The sequence below is a fragment of the Hyla sarda genome, chromosome 7 (genome assembly GCF_029499605.1).
Source record: "Hyla sarda isolate aHylSar1 chromosome 7, aHylSar1.hap1, whole genome shotgun sequence".
NCBI classification, from domain to species: Eukaryota; Metazoa; Chordata; class Amphibia; order Anura; family Hylidae; genus Hyla; species Hyla sarda.
Genome location: NC_079195.1, coordinates 197,216,306 through 197,238,129, shown reverse-complemented (window position 1 = coordinate 197,238,129; position 21,824 = coordinate 197,216,306). Strand labels below are relative to the sequence as shown.

Genomic DNA, 21,824 nt, shown 5'->3' with positions numbered 1-21,824 from the left:
TTTTTTTTTTTTTTAAACACGTTTTCATCTGAAATCCACCACATATTCTGTGGAAACCTTAGTAAGATATGTTGTTTATTGTGAAAATGTTGGGACCACGCCCCTTTAGGTGACCACGAGAAGTTCGTGACGAATCGAATTTACTGTAAGTTCGCTCATCTCTAGTTTTCACACTAAAATGTGTGTGGTTTGTCGTGGATTAGCTGCTGCAGATTTTTTATATTTTTTTACTGTACATATCCCACTTTGGAACTGAAAAAATGGCAGAATACACGCTGCTGCTCAATTTACTTGGGGGGGAGGGGGAAAAGGGACCTCCATTTTGGGGGTCCCCGTAATAAGACCGCTGCTGATCTGGTAGTGATCACCTATAGCGGGGATTGGTGATCCAGATATCTCATTATGGAATAACCCCTTATAGCCAAAAATGGTTTGATGGTTAAAAAGGTATCAACCGGTGCCATAAAGTTTACCAAATTTGTAAATTACTTCTACTTAAAAATATAAATCCTTCCAGTACTTCTCAGCTGCTGTATACTAAAGAGGAAGTTTTATTTCTTGATGGAATTCTTTCCAGTATGATCACCGTGCTCTCTGCTGACACCTCTGTCCGTATGAGGAACTGTACAGAGTAGGAGAGACTTTTCTACAGGGACTTGCTTGTACTCTGGACAGTTCCTGACATGAACAAAAGATGTCAGCAGAGAGCACTGTGGTGAGACAGAAAAGAATTCCACAAAAAAATACAACTTTCTCTGTATTACACAGCAGCTGATAAGTACTGGAAGGATTAAGATTTTTAAATAGAAGTAATTTACAAATCTGTTTAAAGGAGTAGTCCAGTGGTGAACAACTTATCCCCTATCCTAAGGATAGGGGACAAGTTGCAGATCGCGGGGGGTCCGACCGCTGGGACCCCCCACGATCTCCTGTACGGAGCCATGACAGCCCGCGGGAAGGGGGCGTGTCCACCTCCGCACGAAGCGGCGGCCGACACGCCCCCTCAATACAACTCTATGGCAGAGCTGGAGCGCTGCCTTCGGCAATCTTCGGCTCTGCCATTGAGATGTATTGAGGTGGCGTGTTGGCCGCCGCTTCGTGCGGGGGTCGACACCCGCTATCTGGCTGGAGAGCCGGCGCCCTGTACAGAGAGATCGCAGGGGGCCCCAGCAGTCGGACCCCCCGCAATCTCAAACTTATCCCCTATTCTTAGGATAGAGGATACGCTTTTCACCACTGGACTACCCCTTTAACTTTCTGGCACCAGTTGATTTAGAAAAAAATAAAAAAAATAGTTTTCCTCGGGATTACCCCTTTAAAAAGGTTAAAAATTATAGAATCTAATTATAATAAATATATTCATAATGACAGACATTTATTAGTCTGGTATTTATTAACTGCGACAGTCGCAACTGGGCAAAAAAAAGTCGGAACAAGGTTAAAAATGTACTAAATTTACTCCAGCTCAAACGTGGAGCAGAAAAAGCTACAACCAAAGTAAAAAAAAGGGAAAAATTCCTTACGTGAAAGAAAATTATCAACAGGCTGAAACCAGTTGATAAATAAGTCTCACACAAGCAAAAAAATGTGTAAGGAAAAAAAGTACTAAAAAAAGGAATACATAAGCAAACATTGATAAATGTCCCTCATAATGATTATAATATATTAAAATGATTATATATATATATATATATATATATATATATATATATATATATATATAAATAAATATATATATATATATATATATATATATATATATAGATAGATATAAATATATATATATATATATATATAGATATATATATATATATATAAATAAATATAGATATACATACAGATATATATATATATATAGATATACATACATACATATATATATATATATATATATATATATATATATATATAGATATACATACATACATATATAGATATACATAGATATAGATATACATACATATATATATATATATATATATATATATATATATATAGATATAGATATACATACATATATATATATATATAGATATACATACATACATATATATACATAGATATACATACACATATACATAGATATAGATATACATATATACATATATATATAGATATAGATATACATATATACACATATATATATATATATATATATATACACACACACATATATATACACACACATACATACATACATATATATATATATATATATATATACATAAAGTTGTATTAGGGACGATGATTCAGAGACGTTATTATGTCACGCTAATCCGGGTGCATTAATATGAGGCCAAATAAAACGTACATGGCCGCAGATCAAAGGAATCCCCTATCCGTAACCACATACAATGTGAGCGCGAGCACCAAGCTGACTCACGAGATGACTCACGGCTACACACATTTATGTACATGTCCAATTGCTCCGGTTTCAGGATACTTAAAGAGGCGGCACACCTATCGCCCTACCTCATTAACCCCTAAACTCCCGGAGTTTCACACAGCGGCAAAGTGAATCATCAAAATAGGAAGATGCTACCGAAAAGGCATTCAGGGAAAAAAAAAAAAAATAAGATTGGGGGGGGGGGGGGGTCACGTGCCGTGTGTGACTCAAAGAAGGAAGTTGACGGCAGTGACAGATCTCCAGACAGAAGTGACACTTCTCTCTTGTGACCCCGTGGGCGATTAAGGTCTCCTTACAACTGGTTAAGAATAGAGCTCCAGTGACACCAGACAGCACGTGGGAGATACAAATATAGACGCCAGTAGGAAGGCGGCAAATGGATCAAAAAGCATGCCCGGCCAGGCAGAGATTGGCAGGATGCTATAGACCAGTGGTCTCCAACCTGCGGACCCTCCAGATGTTGCAAAACTACAACTCCCAGCATGCCCGGACAGCCGTTGGCTGTCCGGGCATGCTGGGAGTTGTAGTTTTGCAACATCCGGATGTCCGCAGGTTGAAGACCACTGCTATAGACCCTTGGTCTCCAAACTGTGAACATCCAGCTGTTGCAAAACTACAACTCCCAGCATGCCCAGACAGCCGTGGGCATTGCTAATTTCTGTGTTGGAGGTTCCATCACATCAGCTTTGGCTTCCAACATTTTTCTTTATAAAAAAAAAAATTATGGACAGCACAGCAGCAGAACCTAATGGACCCCATCTTAAAGGGTTCTTTGGAGAGGGGGGGGGGGGGGGGGGGGGGGGGGGGAGTTTCAAAATCAACTGGTGCCAGAAATATATACAGATCTGGAAATTACTTCTATAGAAAAATCTTAAAGGAGTTATACATACCCTGCAGATAGGATCATGGGGGGTCTGACCGCTGGGCCCCCTGCAATCCCCTGTACCGCACCCCACTCTTCTTATGAATGGAGGCATGTCTACCACTACGCCCCCTCCATGCATCTCTATGGGAGAGGTGGAGATACAGCATTCGGGGGATCTCCGGCTCTCACAGAGATACATGGAGTGACGTGTTGGCCACACTTTCCATTCATGAGGAGAGTGGGGCAGTATACGGGAGATCATGGTAGGTCCCCCCTGTTGGACCCCCCCCCCATGATCAGACACTTATTCCCTATCCACATGACTACCTCTTTAAAGGGGTACTCCCGTGGTAAACTATTTATTTATTAATGTTTTTAAATTAACTGGTGCCAGAAAGTTAAACAGATTTGTAAATTACTTCCATTAAAAAAATCTTAATCCTTCCAGTACTTATTAGGGTCTGTATACTACAGAGGAAATGTTTTCCTTTTTGGAACACAGTGCTCTCTGCTGACATCCTAACCACAGGGCTCTCTGCTGACATCTCTGTGCATTTTAGGAACTGTCCAGAGCAGCATATGTTTGCTATGGGGATTATCTCCTAATCTGGACAGTTCTTAAAATGGACAGAGTTGTCAGCAGAGAGCACTGTGGTTATGATGTCTGCAGAGAGCTCTGTATTCCAAAAAGAAAACCATTTGCTCTGTAGTATTCAGCAGCTAATAAGTTCTGGAAGGATTACGATTTTTTAATAGAAGTAATTTACAAATCTGTTTAACTTTCTAGCATCAGTTGATTTAAAAAATAAAGAAAAAAAGTTTTCCACGGGAGTACCCCTTTAAGCCTTCTAGTATCAATCAGCTGCAGAGAAAGTTGTGTAGTACTTTCCAGTCTGACCCCAGTGCTTTGTCCGTGATAGGCACTGTGCAGTGCAGGAGCAAATCCCCATGGCAAACCTCTCTTACTGCGGACAGTTTATGACATGGACAGAGGTGGCAGCAGAGAGCACTGGGATCAAACTGGAAAGTACTACACAACTTCTTCTGGAGCATACAGCAGCTTATAAGTACTGGAAGGACTAAGATTTTTAAATAGAAGAGATTTACAAATCTGTAGAACTTTCTGGCACAAGTTGATTTAAAAATGTTTTCCCTCCGGAGCATCCCTTTAAAGGATAACTCCGTAATGTAACAACTTTTCCTCTATCCTCTAAGTATAGGGGATAAGTGTTAGATCACGGTGGGTCTGACTGCTGAGGCCCCCTGCGATCTCCCGAACGGTGCCCCTGCTCCCTGCACTAAACAAGCATTTTTGAACACTGCACAAAACAACTACAGCCGAAGGCTGTCCGGGCATGCTGGGAGTTGTAGTTTTGCAACATCTGGAGACACACGGTTTAAAAAAAGAAAAAAAAAAAAAACACTAGTCTAGTGGATTTCCCTGCTGAGTTTTTATTCAGATTTTATCATCGACTTACCTGCAGAAAATCTTTAGCAAAATATACACGTGCATAATCTGCTGCAGATTTTCCACAGTGTAAAGTCCGCCTGTGTATTTTCTGTGATATTCCAGAGCCGAAGGCTCTCCGGGCATGCTGTGAGTTGTTGTTTTGCAACAGCTGGAGACACACTTAAAAAAAAGCACTGGTCTAGTGGATTTCCCTGCTGAGTTTTTAATCGCTTCCTATACGTTTTTAAGTAAACACTCCGATCAATGACTGTACAAACTGGAGACACTAATAAAGGACAACTAAACATGGAAAATATGCGAGCTGTTGCCCTGAGGTGGGCCAGTCGTGGAGAGTCACATGTGTCTTACATGATGCATCAACTTGTATAAATCCAGAGTGTAATTCACAGCCCACACCCACATACCGGAGACTATACAGAACCACCTAAATAACAAAAAACAACCCCCTACACACATCTAATACAAATGTTATCAGATTTCACATGAACATAGTCGATCATAGCCCAAAAGAGCAAGCTACCAAAATCACCCGCTGATGAGAGAGAGTTTAGAGAGGTTCTTCTAGTAAGGATCACGAGGCAGGGGTTTTTCTGGACTTTTTGGACTCCTTTAGACCAAACCTAGCTGCCAAAAGAGAACAATAGCTGCCACTTAAAGGGGTACTCCAGTGGAAAACATGTATTTATTTATTTTAAATCAACTGGTGCCAGAACGTTAAAGAGATTTGTAAATTACTTCTATTTAACCCCTTAACGACGAAGGACGTATATTTACGTCCTCCGCCGGCTCCCGCGATATGCCGCGGGGTCATGCGGTGTCCTCGCGTCATATCGGGTCGGTCCCGGCGGCTATCAACGGCAGGGACCCGCGGCTAATGCAAGAAATCATCGATCGCGGTGATGCCCTGCATTAACCCTTCAGACGCGGTGATCAAAGCTGAAGTGAAAGTATCCCGGCTGCTCAGTCGGGCTGTTCGGGACCAAAAAGGAATCACCCCCCTTTTCCCATAAAAAATATAAAAGTGTAAATAAAAATAGACATGTGGTATCGCCGCGTGCGTAAATGTCCGAACTATAAAAATATATCGTTAATTACACTGCACGGTCAATGGCGTGCGCGCAAAAAAATTCCAAAGTCCAAAAAAGCGTATTTTTGGTCACTTTTTATACCATTAAAAAATTAATAAAAAGTGATCAAAAAGTCTGATCAAAACAAAAATGGTACCGATAAAAACTTCAGATCACGGCGCAAAAAATGAGCCCTCATACCACCCCGTATGTGGAAAAATAAAAAGTTATAGGGGTCAGAAGGGGCCATTTTTTAAACGTATAAATTTTCCTGCATGTAGTTATGATTTTTTCCAGAAGTGCGACAAAATCCAACCTATATAAGTAGGGGATCATTTTAACCGTATGGACCTACAGAATAATGATAAGGTGTCATTTTTACCGAAATATGCACTGCGTATAAACGGAAGCCCCCAAAATTACAAAATTGCATTTTTTCTTTGATTTTCTCGCACAATGATTTTTTTTTTCCATTTCGCCGTAGATTATTGGGTAAAATGACTAATGTCACTGCAAAGTAGAATTGGCGACGCAAAAAATAAGCCATAATATGGATTTTTAGGTGCAAAATTGAAAGGGTTATGATTTTTAAAATTTAAGGAGGAAAAAACTAAAGTGCAAAAACTGAAAAATCCTGCGTCCTTAAGGGGTTTAAAATCTTTACCCTTCTAGTCCTTAGCTGCTGAATGCTCTAGAGGAAGTTTTTTTGAATTTCTTTTCTGTCTGACCACAGTACTCTCTGCTGACACCTCTGTCCATGTCAGGAACTGTCCAGAGCAGGAAAGGTTTGCTATTGGGATTTGCTGCTGCTCTGGACAGTTCCTGAAATGGACAGAGGTGTCAGCAGAGAGCACTGTGGTCAGACAGAAAAGACATTCAAAAAAAGAACTTCCACTGGAGCATACAGCAGCTGATAAGTACTGGTATGATTAAGGGTTTTAAATAGAAGTAAATTTCCACCAAAGTACCCCTTTAACTTCACATCTAACTCATAGGAGACAGGCTGTTATGGCAGCTCCTGGCAACTTCTTAATTCTGGAAGCTGGCGAAGTCACCGCTACTCACTGGGGAACGCTGGATCCAGGAATAACATATACACAGACATCCATGATGTAATACTTCCTAATAATGTATTGTAGAGGAGAAATGTATGATAAAATGCAGAAAACGAGATACAATTTGCTAGTGCTGGGCGGTATACCAGTTCATACCGAATACAGAATTTATTTTCCTGCAAGATATGAATTTTTGCCCATACCGCAATACCGGTTGGGCCCCTTCCCCCCCCCCCCCCTCCCTCGAATGAGCTGCGCTGTCCCCACATCATGTCACCCACAAGCGCTCCTCTGCTCATCCGCCTATGAGTTGCAGGCCGCCGGTGCTAGAAATCTGTTACTACAAATAACGTTGCTCGGGCTGCAAAAATAAACTTTAACTCCCCTTCCGACATTCCCGGCCTCACGGTCCCTCCGCTGCGGTCCTGGGGATGGAAACGTCACAGAGCCGTCAGCCTATCACCTGCCACAGCGATGTCCCACCTTGGCCGCTGATAGGCTGAGCCCACTGTCATGTAAGGAGCAGGCCAGCTCCATACATGACAGTGCGCTCAGCCTATCATTGGCCGCAGCGATGTCCTGCCCCGGCCGATGATAGGCTGGCGGCTCTGTGACATTGTCATCCCAAGTAAACAGTAAGAGGATCGCAGGACAGTGAAGACAGTACCAGAGCCCAGGAAACGTTATTTGTAGTACAGTACTGATTTCTAGCGCCGGCAGCCCGCAACTCATAGGAGGATGTGCAGAGGAGCGCTTGGGGTGACATGATGTGGGGAAAGCGCAGTTGACAATTCATTGGGGGGGGGGGGGGTTGGAAGAGAAGCGGCGCCAATGACAAATGGGGGGGGGGGAAATTCCGTTAAATACCATGGAACCGCCATCACTTACAAAAATACACGTTTTTGCTCACCGATCAGACATCTTATCCCCTATCCTTTGGATAGGGGATAAGATGTCTTTGGCCGGAATACCCCTTTAATGGAGTACTCTGCCCCTAGACATCTTATCCCCTATTCAAACAATAGGGGATAAGATAACTAATCACAGTGGGGGGGAGGCCCACTGCGGTGTTCTGAACATGGAGCTTGGGGCTTCCGTTTTTGTGACATTACACCATTCCCCCTCAATTCATGTCTATGGGAGGGGGCGAGACAGCTCTGTAATCTTACCCCTTTAAATTACCAGTTATCAGTAGAACCGTAACTAGAGAGGTTTTTTCGGTATGGTTCATATCAGTTCGGTCCAAATAAAAAATGTCCCTGAAAAGTTGTGTATGGCGCTGAGGTCTCCTAGGTTTCAGGTTGTGGAGAGTTGGGTTCCAAGAAGCAGCACAAGGGAAGAGAACATAATAGACAAAACAGGAGATGTAGTTGAGGGCTAGTAGTGGCTGCCTCCATGACAAACTAGTTTCACAGAATGGCTACATTACCATTTGGGCCCCTTTACACGTCTGGCGTCCAGCAGGGTTTCCCTTCGGTGCTTTTTCTACAGCGCCACAGGGAAACGCTGCTGAACGGCGGACATTAAATGGCCGGCCCTAAATGGTAATGTGGCCGTTCACAATAAAGAACAACGATGCTAAACAACTGATGCACTTTAGTCTTGGGTTGTGGAGAGTTTAGGCTGATCCAGATGCCTACATATGTAAACCAAGTTTTTTAGTCTGTATTTTCTGACAATTTTTGTTCCCACACCAGATTTCTTTTACTTTTTTTTTGCTTTCGGTCTGAAAAATGTGCCCAAAATAAAGTGTGGGCACATAGTCAAATCACTCTTCAAGTCCAGAGATGTTTAGTCCAACAGCAGAACCCCATTAATATCATTAAAAGGGGTACTCTGCTGTTCAGCTTTTGGAACAAACTATTCCGAACACTGGAGCCGGGAGCTTGTGACGCCATAGCCCCGCCCTCTCATGGCGTCACGCCACGTCCCCTCAATGCAAGTCTATGGGAGGTGGCGTGATGGTCGTCACGCCCCCTCCCATAGACTTGCATTGAGGGGGCGGGACGTGATGTCATGAGGGGTGGGGAGGGGGCTATGATGTCACAAGCTCCCAGCGCCGATGTGAGATTTCCAAACCTAATTGGCGTGGCTTAATTATCTCCTGCAGACGTGCGATCTCGGGCTCTGCCCCCGCTCCTCCCCGCTCTAGCTTCGGAAAACTTTGGAGAGGTGAGGGGAGGAGCTGTTCGACTTTTGCATGGGTTCGGAAATCTCACCTCACACCGGCTCCAGCTTTCGGAACAGTTTGTTCAAAACTCTGAGCAGCGGTGTACCCCTTTAAGAGGCTGCTGCAACAGAAATTGCAATGCAGCAAACCTACCTCCTTTGTCTATAATGTCCTATATTATGACAATAAAAAATAAGACAAGGTGCTCACCCTGTGAAGCCCATAAAAGATGCCCTAGTATAGTGTAAGAAATGTACTTCAGAGCACAACACCTATGCAGACATGTAGGTAAAGAGGAATTCACTGGGTCAGGTGCTTCGTGGTCCGTCCTGTACCCATGTACACAGGCCGGTGACTGGAATCAGAAATAGTGTTTCTCAACCAGGGTGCCTCCAGCTGTTGCACAACTACAACTCCCAGCATGCCGGGAGCTGAAGTATGGAATCAGCTGGAGGCACCATGGTTAGGAAAAACTGATGTAGCAGATGATTTACTCATCACAAATTGACTTTTCTGGGCGCATTTCCCAACAGATATATACACTGATCATATTAATATAGATTAAAGTTCATATATAGAGGTAGAAAAAACAAAAAACATTTAGAATCTGGACCGGGTTCTTTATCAGGCTGGTGATTCTTCTGCTACATTGTTCCCGCTTGTCTACAATGTGATCCTGCTGCACACTGCAGAATTTCTGCAGCGGAAATTCAAATTCCAGACTCCACCGAAAGAATGAATATGTTTATTTTTTGGGCAGAATTCCATGCGGACTGTATTGTAGTCAACCGTGACGGCACATGTCTACACACTCCTAGTGCTGTTGGATTTTTGCGGCGCTAGCAGCAGATATTCCGGTGGAGATTCTGTAGTGCGAATGGGCCTTAGTCTGGGTTCACACTAGGGATCGACCGATATCGATTTTTTAGGGCCGATACCGATAATCTGTGACATTTTAGGCCAATAGCCGATTACTTAACCGGAATATCGGTATAAGTTATCGGCTATTGTACCCCCCCACCACCACCCCACGCAGAAACCGCTGCAGATTAAGGATTTAAAGCGGGCGCTTTAATTCAATGAACTGCAGCAGCTTTTGCGGGGCCAAAACCGCCGCCCGCTTCTCTCCCCCTGCCTGTCCAGGGTTCCTCCCTAGTCCAACCACCACCGCCTCCCCCATCCCCGGTTTTGTAATTACCTGTTCCTGGGACCCTGGGAACAGGTAATTATAAAACCAGGGATGGGGGAGGCAATGGGGCAGCGCCGGTGACGGTGGTGGCCTCCGGCCGGGGAGGCGGAGCGGAACCATTATCGGCATATTGGCAAGGTAATTGCCGATACCGATAATGTCCAAAATCGTGAATATCAGCCGATATCGGCCAAACCGATAATCGATCGATCGATCCCTAGTTCACACTACAGAGATTTCGATGGCGGCTGACAGATTTAAAAAGTGGTACTCTACTGGAAAACTTTTTTTTTTTTTTTTTTAAATGAACTGGTGCCAGAAAGTTAATGAACTTCTATTAAAAAATCTTTACCCTTTCAGTACTTTTTAGCAGCTGTATGCTACAGAGGAAATTATTTTCTTATTGAATTTCTTCTGTGTCTTGTCCACAGAGTTCTCTACTGACACCTGATGCCAGTATCAGGAACTGTCCAGAGCAGGAGAAAATCCTCATAAACCTATGTTGCTCTGGACAGTTCCTGACACGGACAGAGGTGTCAGTAGAGAGCACTGTGGACAAGACAAAAAGGAAATTCAAAAAGCAAAGAATTTCCTCTATTTCCTATAGCATACAGCTGCTAAAAAGTACTGGAAGGGTAAAGATATTTTAATAGAAGTAATTTACAAATCTGTTTAACTTTCTGGAACCAGTTCATTTAAAAAAATAAAAAATAAAAATAAACAAAAAGTTTTCCACCGGAATAACCCTTTAATTAGTTGGAGCTAGGAAGGCACGGACACTGTTATCCCCATATTCTGTGCAGTATTCCGCCAGAAGAATGAAATAGTTCACTCTTTCGGCAGAGGAATTTCAGCAATGGGAAGCTCCACCGCTGAAATTTCGTAGTGTGCACTGGGCAGCAAAATACCATTGAACGCAATGGGTCTATGCTGCACTGAAATTTCGCAGTGGAGTTTCAAATGAATCAATAGGTAGCAACATAATCCACTTGCGGAATATCGGAAAATACACAGGTGGACTTTACATGTGGAAAATCTGCAGCAGATTATGCACCTGTATGTTTTGCTGAAGATTTTCAGCAGGTAAGTAAATGATAAAGTCTGCAGCAGAAAATTTGCAGCAAAATACGCACATGTGAACATGTAGTTCAACGTAACAAGAAGTTTGCAGCCATAGTGAAAAAAAAATGTATATAAATATATATATACACACACACACACACATATATACATACACACTTAAAAACACTAGTGTGTGTGTGTGTGTGAACATAGCTGTAGGTGCTCATGCCCCTTTAACATTAGTGCACCATCCATCAATGTTTCCCTGTGTCCATAACGCCGTTCCAGGTGCTTCTTTTGACTGAAACGGCTGTAACTACACTAGTTTTAGGTCTGGTGTCTACAGCTTTTAAGTTATTTTTGCACGAAAAATAAAAGGAATATATATATATATATATATATATATATATATATATATATATATATATACACACACAGATTGGTCTGCAGAAAAGAGCATCTCCCTTCAGTCTTCTATTGAATGCTCACAAATAAAAAGGGAGGGAGAGACAACACTACTAGGTGCAGAGAAGCCTATGCTCTTCAGTAGGGTAAAAGAATAAACAAAAAAAAAATGGCAAAAAAACCAAAACAAAAAAAAAAAAACGCACTAGACCTATGTCTACACCGATCCATTTACACAAAGAGTAAATAAATGCCGAAATAAAATAAAACACCCAATATGATCGGCGAGACCGACACATCACGACAGTCGACCCATGTAAAGAAACTTCATAATCGTTTTTGAAAACTAAAAATAGATAAAAGTAACAACTAGCACCAAAAATTGTAAAGCACCTCCATAATACATCTCCCTGTAGATGTGTCACCATCACTTGAATCACTAAAAAAAAAAAAGCTTAAAAAAAATAAATAAAATAAATAAATAAATAGATAGAGAAAAAAATAAAAATACATAAAGGAGTAAAAACACCAGGAGATCTCCCAGGCGGCTTGAAGAAGGATTCCTTACAGTGGCGCGACTTACGCCTGAGCCCTGACAATGCAGCGATTCATATAAAAGCGTGTAGGAGTAGAAAGCTGTCATACGGCATCTATACAACCCCAAGAGCTGCAATCGTCCACAGAGAGAAGGCTGGACCTGGTGCCCACAGAATGGGCAGACGTGACAACACAATGGTGGATGGACTAGCCAGTGCTCAATCCCTATACAATGCCGCATCACATGAAACCCCAGCTTTTCCTGTCAGAGGTTACACAATATCCCACACCCAGCATTGCAAAAATGACAACAAGCTGCTCACAATGTCAAATGGGGAGGGGAGGGGGGTGTTCGGTGCCACTGCCAGCCAGGATTTACTCACCAGTCTGCTGCCCCTCCATCAAGCTGCCAGATGCCCACCACGGGGGGCGAAAAGCCGTCTCTTCCCTGACCAGAGAGCACCCCGGTCTGCCATAAACTTACTGTATTCTCAGCCCTGCTTCCTCATTCCTGCAAGTTATTATTATTTTTTTTTTCTTGCAACGCCCTCCTTAAAGGGGACAGCGCGTCTTTCAAGAAAAGAGGAAGTGAGCCGTAATAATGTCACGGTTAAGGCTCCAAGAATGGGGACTGGTGATTTACATGGAGAAGAGGAGGGGGAGGGGGACGTTGTTTTCCAGTTAAAGCCAGTAGTGGGCACCCAGGAAGGCAGGTCGGGGAGGAGAGGTGGCTGCAGGATACAGCGGAGGGTTCCCCCAGTAAGAAAGGGGATCCAGTTAAGACTATTCAGGACTTGAATATCATTTCTATAGTCTAGTGTTTCCCAACCAGGGCGCCTCCAGCTGTTGCAAAACTACAACTCCCAGCATGCCCGGACAGCCAAAGGCTGTCCGGGCATGCTGGGAGTTGTAGTTTTGGAACAGCTGGAGATGCCCTGGTTGGGAAACACTGCTATAGTCAAAGGCTAATATAAATAGAGCTTCCCTTGCTCGTGCAGTTTCTCTCTTCCCACTTGTTTTTCCGCCCCCTCAAGATTGCTTGTTGCATATTTAGTTCTTTTTTATTGTATTGCTGTCATTGTGATAAAAACACAATGTATGGATGTATAATACATGAGGAGTGTGCAACAGGACACGAGAGGTATAAACCTCACATAGGCTTCATTCAATACACACCAGAGGTCACAGGGGTTATTTTAATGCTAATGGCCTTAAAGGGGTACTCCGGTGGGGGGGGGGGGGGGGGGGGAATCAAATCAAGTTCAAGTTAAACAAATTTGTAAATAACTAATATTAAAAAATCTTAATACATCCAGTACTTATCAGCTGCTATATGTGCCACAGGAAGTTGTGTAGTTCTTTTTAATCTGGCCACAGCGCTCTCTGGTGACACTTCTGTTCATGTCAGGAACTGTCCAGAGTGGGAGAGGTTTGCTATAGGGATCGACCGACTATCGGTTTGGCCGATAATCATGATTTTGGGCATTATCGGTATTGGCAATTACCTTGCCGATAAGCAGAAAATGCACGGTATCCAGCACGGTAAATGCCATAAAAAAAACATGAGCGCAAAATTCGCCAATTTTGGTACATATAGCGGAATTAAAAAAATAAAATAAAAAGATCAAGAGGTAGCACGTACCGCAAAAATGATACCAATAAAAGGTACAGCTCATTCCACACAAAAAAAAATTAGCCCTCACTCAAAGGTGGCGGACGTAAAATAAAGTTACGGCTGTTGGAAAATGAATGGCAGAAAAATAATTTTGCTCAGAAAAGAAAAAAAAGAACATAGAAAGCTCTATAAAATGGGTATAGTCACAATCGTACTGACTCTCACAATATATATATAGCATTACTTTTACCACACAGTGTGTACCATTAAAAAAAAAAAAACACCAGAAATTTTCACGTTTTTCACAATATTTTGGAGTTTTTCACACAAAATGCAAATGCACCACTTATATAAAGTGCAACATGTCACGAAAAAAAACTCTCAATTTCGCTCTGATCAGAAAAAGTGTTATTACAATTTGAAAAGAGACACGTCAAAAAAGAAAAGAAAAAAAAAAAAGAGCCTGGTCATTAGGGTAAAAAAATTTGGGTCCATCCTTAAGGGGTTAAGGGGGTCTGGCACTTAGGGCCCCCAACAATAAGCTGAAAGCAACAAACTCTTTATATGTATATATGCCGGTGGTCACCAAATTGTGGAGCTCCAGCTGATGCAATACTACAGCTCCAGGTATGATGGGAGTTGTACTTTAGCAACAGCTGGAGCACCACAGTTTGGAGGGAGACAACTGATCTATGCCATAGCAGAAGTCAACCATTGGCAACAATGTTAAAGGGGTTATCCAAAGATTACAACTTATGACCACTGCGACTCCAAGACGATCCCCTGTAGATCATCAATCACCTTAGTGACAGAGACAGCTTGGGGGCTCACTGGGGGTGTCCTCTTTAAGAAACCCTTCCTCTAAAGGACAATCCAATGTAACGCCACTATGCAGGAAATGGCCTATAAACAATGCCTGTGACTACTTCTGGTGCTATTTTTCAGGGACACATCATGGTAAATGACGGCACTAAAACTTCCTGGTTACTACAGAGAGTTGGTGAAAGCAGAAAAAAAATTCAGTTTCCTTGTTGGCGACTTGTCAGACAAAAAGGTCATTTGGCCTCATATATATTATATAGTATGGCAGTGGTCTCCTAAAATGCGGACCTCCAGAAGCTGCAAAACTACAACTTCCAGCATACCCGGCAGCTGGATGTCCAGAGTAATAAGGTACCGTATATACTCGAGTATAAGCCGAGTTTTTCAGCACCGTTTTTCGTGCTGAAAACGCCCACCTCGGCTTATACTCGAGTGGACTCTCCGCCTGTCAATCCCTTCTCAGTGGTCTCCAACCTGCGGACCTCCAGATGTTGCAAAACTACCACTCCCAGCATGCCCGGACAGCCATCGGCCGTCAGGGCATGCTGGGAGTTGAAGTTTTGAAACCTCTGGAGGTCCGCAGGTTGAAGGCCACTGCGGCCTTCGTCATCATTCAGACCCCTTTAGTTTTCTACTCGCCCCCCTCGGTGGGAAGGAAGGGTGAGCTGGTCCGGGCCATCTATGCTGCAGGGACCGTCCAGTGGGGAGGGTAAGTCGTTCCGGGCTGTCCATTTTCACCGGGAGGCCCTCTTCTCCGCTCTGGGCCGGCTCCGGCCTAGTGACGTTGCCTTGCATGAACGTCCCTGTGCGTCATCCTCAAGGCAACATCACTAGTCCGGGGCCGGGCCCGGAGCGGAGAAGAGGCCCTCCCGGTGAAAATTGACAGCCCAGAACTACTAACCCTCCCCACTGGACGGTCCCTGCAGCATAGATGGCCCGTAACAGCTCACCCTCCCTTCCCACCGAGGAGAGGGGAGTAGAAAACTAAAGGGGGTCTGGATGATGACGAAGGCCGATGGCTGTCCGGGCATGCTGGGAGTTGTAGTTTTGCAACATCTGGAGGTCCACAGGTAGAAGACAACAGATTGACAGGCGGTGATGATGAAAGGGGGGGGGGGGGGTGATGACAGGGTGATGATGAAAGGGGGGGGGGTGTGATGACAGGGTGATTATGACGGGGGGGGGTGATGATGACGGGGGTCTGGATGATGACATGGGGGGGGGGGGGATGATGTATTTCCCACCCTAGGCTTATAGTCGAGTCAATAACTTTTCCTGGGCACAACTCCATACATCATGCTCATTCCATTGAAGTGAATGGGATTAGTTGCATTACTAGATATAGCCCCTTACCAATATTTAAAGAAAAAAATTTCATATATCAACTGGTTCTAGAAAGTTAAAAAGATTTGTAAATTACTTCTATTAAAAAATCTTAATCCTCCCAGTAGTTATCTTTATCAGCTGCTGAAGTTGAGTTGTTCTTTTCTGTCTGACTACAGTGCTCTCTGCTGACACCTCTGCTTGTCTCGAGAACTGTCCGAAGCATTAGAAGTTTGCTATGGGGATTTTCTCCTACTCTGGACAGTTCCTGAGACAGACAGAGGTGTCAGCAGAGAGCACTGTGGTCAGACAGAAAAGAACAACTCAACTTCAGCAGCTGATAACTACTGGAAGGATTAAGATTTTGTAATAGAAGTAATTTACAAAAAACTGTAGAACCTTCTAGAGCCAGTTGATAGATATAGATATATGTGTGTTTATTTCCCAGGAATATCCCTTTAAAGCTGTACATGCATGAAGTAAATAGTGCTTTAGCCCCGTTAATAAGCCGGTACTAGGAGTCGGAGGCCTCAGTAATCATTAATAAAGAAAGCCTGGAAAAACACCATACTCCATGACTCCACCAGAGGGTAGAAAAGGGGGATCCTAGATCTACACCTGTGCATCACCCAGAACATGTATACAACGTGATAGGAATGGGGACAATTTCAAAGGGTTCAGACACAAGGGCCCTGATTTACTAAGAGTGGATTGTAGGTTTTGTTGTTTTTTTTTTTGCTATTCCGACCTTTTTTTCCCTATGATATTTACTCATTTACTGCGCTTTCGGAAACTTTATACATGCTTTAAAGTGTAGGGTTTTCTTCCCAGATAATTCACATTATTTTCAGAAAAGACGAGTGATTTTGGATAAAATGTAGAGAACACGTCCCTTTTCCCGAAAACCACTCCCATTTTGTATGGTTTATTTTTTTCAATCTGAGGCTAAGTTTCCACTTTTTTTTTTTTTTTTTTGGGGGGGGGGGGGGGGGGGGGGGGGGAACTTCAAGAAAAACGCCAACTCTGCCGCATGGCGTTTTTTCGGCCAAAAAATGCTGCGGCCAGATGTTCGCTGTAAATCAATGAGAAATTGCTATATTCTTTTTCCACTTTGCGTTTTTCAGTTTAACTTGATTTTAATCCTTTTGGTGTTTTTTCATTTTTTTGGGGGCATTTTTCAGCTCCTTGGCGGTTTTTCAAAGTCGAAGCATGTTGAGCCTATGGTGGCGCCTGAAATCGTGTTTATCTCCCATAGAAATCTATGGTAGTAAAAAAAACTCCAAGAAAAACGACATGTGGGTTTTAACTGGCGTTTGTGCAGGCGGTTTTTCTTCTATTATGGACTTTAGCGATCCAAAAAAGTGATGAAGACACCATTTTTAATAAAATTTTGTAGGGTACCATAAAAAAAAATATTTAAAAAGATACAGTAATAATGGAAAAAATTGTATTCAACAAAATCTATCTTTATTAGAACTAAATTTTAATAAATTTTTTATCCGAGATCTATTTATGTGGGAGGGCAGGGCACTAAAAATGTAGCCAACAATAATCAAAATTTAGTGTGCGTGGGTCTTAAATTTTATTTTTTAGGTAGCACTACTACTCCCTGCCTGGAACACACTGTTCTAATTGACAGATCGCCCATGTCACTTCTGACACCCGCTGTGATCCTCCTGTATAATGTATAGATGCGGCTGCCCACTCTTCTATGGTCCCCTGCACTGCCGTATATATACACCTATTCATATTTCCCGCAGAGAGCCGAGATTGGCCAGATGGTTCCAGCCAATAACAACTCTCTGTGATAAATATGAATAGGTGTATATATAGGTCAGTGCAGGGGACCATAGAAGAGCGGCCACATCTATACATTATACAGGAGGATCACAGCGGGTGTCAGGAGTTACACTCGCAGCGATCTGTTAATGCAGGTACTACAGCTCCCAGCATGGTGCCGAGTGTGCTCCATGTTGGGAGCAGTAGTACCTGCAGTTAAGGACAGATCACAGCAAGTGTTACTCCTTACACTCGCTGTGATCATCCTTCATCCCCGAGATGCGAAGCGGCTTTCTCCTGCACTCGCATCTCTGCTCAGTACTCCGGCCAGCCACTCACCATTCAAATTTCCTGCTGAGAGCTGTGATTGGCTGCCACCATCCGGCCAATCCCCACTCTGGGTGGAAAATATGAATGAGTGATGTGAATTTCTATTCACATCACTGGCCGGAGTATAGTGCAGAGATGTGAGTGCTGTATAGAGCCGCTCTGCATCTCTACTATATTATGGAGGATCGCAACGGGTGTCAGGAGTGACACCTGGGGCGATCTGTCTACTAGTACAGGAACTACTACTCCCATCATGGAACAGTGTGGTCCATGCTGGGAGTGGTAGTACTACCTAAAAAATATAAAAAAGAAAAAAAAAGTGAAACACACACACACACACACACACACACTACATTTTTATTATTGTCGGATACATTTTTAGTGCCCTGCCCGCCCACATAAATTGATCTCTTTAAAAATGTATTAAATTTCGTTATAAAAAAATATATAAATTTCGTTAAATACATTTTTTTCCAATCACTACTGCATCCTTTTTTCGTTTCTTAGTAACCAACAAATTTTTGGAAAAAAAAACACCAAACGGGCCAAAAATGCTATTTCCACGCTAAAACGAAAGAAAAAAAAAAAACACCAGAAAAACCATCAGGCGCAAGAAATTGCACTGGCGTTGTTTTATTTACACAAAAAAAGCAAGAAAAACAAACTGGTGGAAATTTAGCCTGAGTATTTCAGATTCTGTCAGGTTTTTTCTGTCGCACATTGGCCCTGATTTACTGAGTGTGGGGGTTATTTTCATAGTGTTTTTTTTTTTCTCTGACTATTTTTTCTCAATATGTATCAATGTTTCGCACAGGTCAGGAAAATTCGGTCGCGTGATATTAAATTGTAGCACGGGGAAAAGAAAAAAGTGTCGCACAGGAAAAATAAAGTGTAAAACAAATAAATAAAGCAAAGTAACTCTGCACCAGGACATAACTTTACATTCATGGTCGTTAATGAGTTAAACAAAAAGTAAAAAATTAAAAAGAATTAAAAAAGGAAATGAAAGCCAAGATTAAAAAAAAAAATAATAATAATAAAAAAGTTTACCATACAAAAAGCTACCATGGGGACAAAGTAACAGGATTTTCAAAAAACCCACACATTTTAACAGATTCCCCATACTTCAAGGCAGTCGGGTTTTCAAGTTCAGTATTTCACTATTATTCTGGTGGGTTTTTAAATACAACTGTCGGGTTTTCAGGAAAATGTCGGGAACACGCCCCTAATTATGCAAACCACGCCCCTTTAGTTGAGTTTTAAAAAAACAAATAGTAATCAGAAAACCGTCAGGTTTTTACCAGTAAAATGTGTCGCACAAAGTGTCGCAGAGGACATGCAACACAAATTGTGTCGCATAACCCGGTAAAATGAGTCGGGATCATGTTAGTAAATCAGGGCCATTCTGTTGCATGGTTGGTGGGACAGAATTTAGGCGCAAAACCTGACAAAAAGAGTAGGAATCCTGTTCGTAAATAAGGGCCAATGTGTATGGGGAACTCCTGACCCTGATGGCCTGCTACGGCTTTTAAAGGGATTAATAGTTAGATTTCAGCATTCCTGGAGAGAAATAAGGGAAGGGGGCACAATAGGTGTCTGGCAGCTGACTTCTCACTGTCCCCATTTAGGCTCTCAGAAGTTGCAGCTTTAGGTCTAACATTTTTTAAAGGGGTATTCCCGACCTCTGAAGTTATAGCGTATTGCAAGGACATGTCATTACTTTATGATCTGTGAGGATCTGTCCAAGCTCTGTGCCCCACAATAGCAGTGTTCATGCAAATGTGGCTGTGCTGCAAGTGCACAGCCAGGCCACCGGGAGTGCTGCTGTGCAGGAAAAATAGCAGTGGGGGCCATGACTACTGTAACATGACTATCAAACATGATTCAGTCGTCACTATTAGTCAATGAAAATGTGTGTATAATCACCATCTTTAAGAGGAGGATTACAACGGCCCATTAACCATTAGTGATACCTAATACCAGCCATTTTACATACATTTGGGTTGAATAACACCCCTGGTAACTATAGGTGACACAAGCATCATTCACTCTATAAAGTGGTATACAGTAAGGCTGCCATTACCGTGAGTTACCAGCCAGGCTCTTCCCATACACTTCCTCCTGTGCTGTAGAAACGCATCCTTTATTGCTCTGGTGATTACTCATTTACACCTCTATCTACAACCTCTCCCATCCAGCTTGATACCTATGATGTTTTCTAGAGAGTAAAACTACTTCCTAAAATAACACTGCCTCCCAAAAGGAGAAAAAAAAAGTACAGATTCACACGATGCGCCTCCTACTGGAGACAACAGAATTTTCCTTAAAGGGGTAATCTAGTGGAAAACTATTGACATTTTTTTTCAAATCGACTGGTGCCAGAAAGTTATACAGATTTGTAAATTACTCCTATTTAAAACTCTTAATCCTTCCAGTACAAATCAGCTGCTGTATTCTCCAAAAGGAAGTTTTTTTTTTTTTCTTTTTCAGTCTGACCACAGTGCTCTCTGCTGACACCTCTGTCCATGTCAGGAACTTTCCAGAGTAGGAGAAAATCCCCATAGTAAACCTCTCCTGCTCTGGACAGTTCCTGACATAGACAGAGGTGCCAGCAGAGAGCAATTCAAAAAGATAAGAACTTCCTCTGCAGCATGCAGCACCTGTTAAGTACTGGAAGGATTATGATTTACAAATAGAAGAAGTAATTTACTAATCTGTTAAACTTTCTGGAACCAGTTGATTTCAAATAAATAAATGATTCCCACCAGGGTACACCTTTAAGGGATTTTCTAAGACAAACTAGTATCTGATAGATCTTTTGTCACTATGAAGGAACTGGTAGCAGCTTTAGCTCCTATAGCCGCTGAAAATACAAGCATGCTTGGCCTCACTGAGCATGCATTTGCGTGTGGTATCATGAAGAAAAGCTGCTGGATGGAAATGTTAAGGACACCTTACGGGTGCGTTCCCACCTGGAGTATACGCAGCGTATTTCACGCTGCGCAAAATTTACGGCAGCAGCAGGAAATACGCTGCGTATTCCTCGCTCACTATACACACAGGGCTTTCCGGCGGCAGCCTTACGCGTGTAGTGAGTTTTAGAGGCGGGGCCATGTGCCGGCGTGACTGTGATACGCGGCTCCGCCTCCAAAACTCACTGCACACATAGTGCTGCCGCCGGAAAGCCCTGTGTGTATAGTGAGCAAGGAATACGCAGCGTATTTCCCGCTGCTGTCGTAAATTTTGTGCAGCGTGAAATACGCTGCGTATACGCCAGGTGGGAACGCACCCTAAAAGGATATCTATCATGCACAAAAACGTATCCGCTATCTGCATAATAGGGGATAAGTTTTAGATCATGGTGGGTCTGACTACTGGGACAATCCCCACCGCAATCTCCTGTGTGGGGCCAACATGCCCCCTCTCAGTTGCGGTTTCGTGCGGGGGGTCGACATGCTCAGTTTCTGAGGTCCCATACAGATCGCAGGGGGGGGGGGTCCCAGCATAAAATACACTGGGGATCCACTCGTGTGAACGTACCCTAACACATGGGCTCAGATCACCTAACATATGGCATCAGTCATCTATAGGGTCACATGTTAAATAAGAGATTGTAAGCTCTTGTGAGCAGAGCCTTTGGCTGTCCAGGCATGCTGGGAGTTGTAGTTTTGCCACAGCTGAAGGCATACTGGTCGGGAAAACCTGAATTAGTGTGGACCACCTAATA

At 42.9% G+C, this 21,824-nt stretch overlaps 1 protein-coding gene across 8 annotated transcripts in view; it reads right to left on the bottom strand.

Annotated features, from left to right (window-relative positions):
- RC3H1 (ring finger and CCCH-type domains 1) overlaps positions 1-21,824 on the bottom strand; it is a 112,421-nt gene that overhangs the window by 75,446 nt on the left and 15,151 nt on the right. Inside the window, exon 1 of one of the 8 annotated variants that reach the window (XM_056532040.1) lies at positions 12,612-12,708. The exons of the other annotated variants lie outside the window; for them this stretch is intronic. The gene's annotated coding sequence lies outside the window, so the exon portion shown is untranslated. Of the gene's footprint in view, positions 1-12,611; positions 12,709-21,824 lie in introns of those variants that run through there. 8 annotated transcript variants of the gene reach the window in all.